This window comes from Penaeus monodon, chromosome 25, assembly GCF_015228065.2.
Source record: "Penaeus monodon isolate SGIC_2016 chromosome 25, NSTDA_Pmon_1, whole genome shotgun sequence".
Taxonomy (NCBI): Eukaryota; Metazoa; Arthropoda; class Malacostraca; order Decapoda; family Penaeidae; genus Penaeus; species Penaeus monodon.
Genome location: NC_051410.1, coordinates 34,776,603 through 34,776,810, shown reverse-complemented (window position 1 = coordinate 34,776,810; position 208 = coordinate 34,776,603).

Here is a 208-nt window from a genome sequence, read left to right as displayed (position 1 = left end):
ACAACGCCTTTCGTACATGCATCCCTGTGGAGGTCTCGGTTGTGTGAGGAGGAAGGGAGGAAGAGAAGGGGGGGGGAGAAGGGGGGGGAAGGGGAAGGGAAGGGGGATGGGGGATGAAGGAAGGGGGAGAGGGGGAGGGGGACGAGGGGGAGAGGGAGAGGGCGTGGTAGATGAATGTCGAAAGATGTTGGATCTTTATCTTATTTTG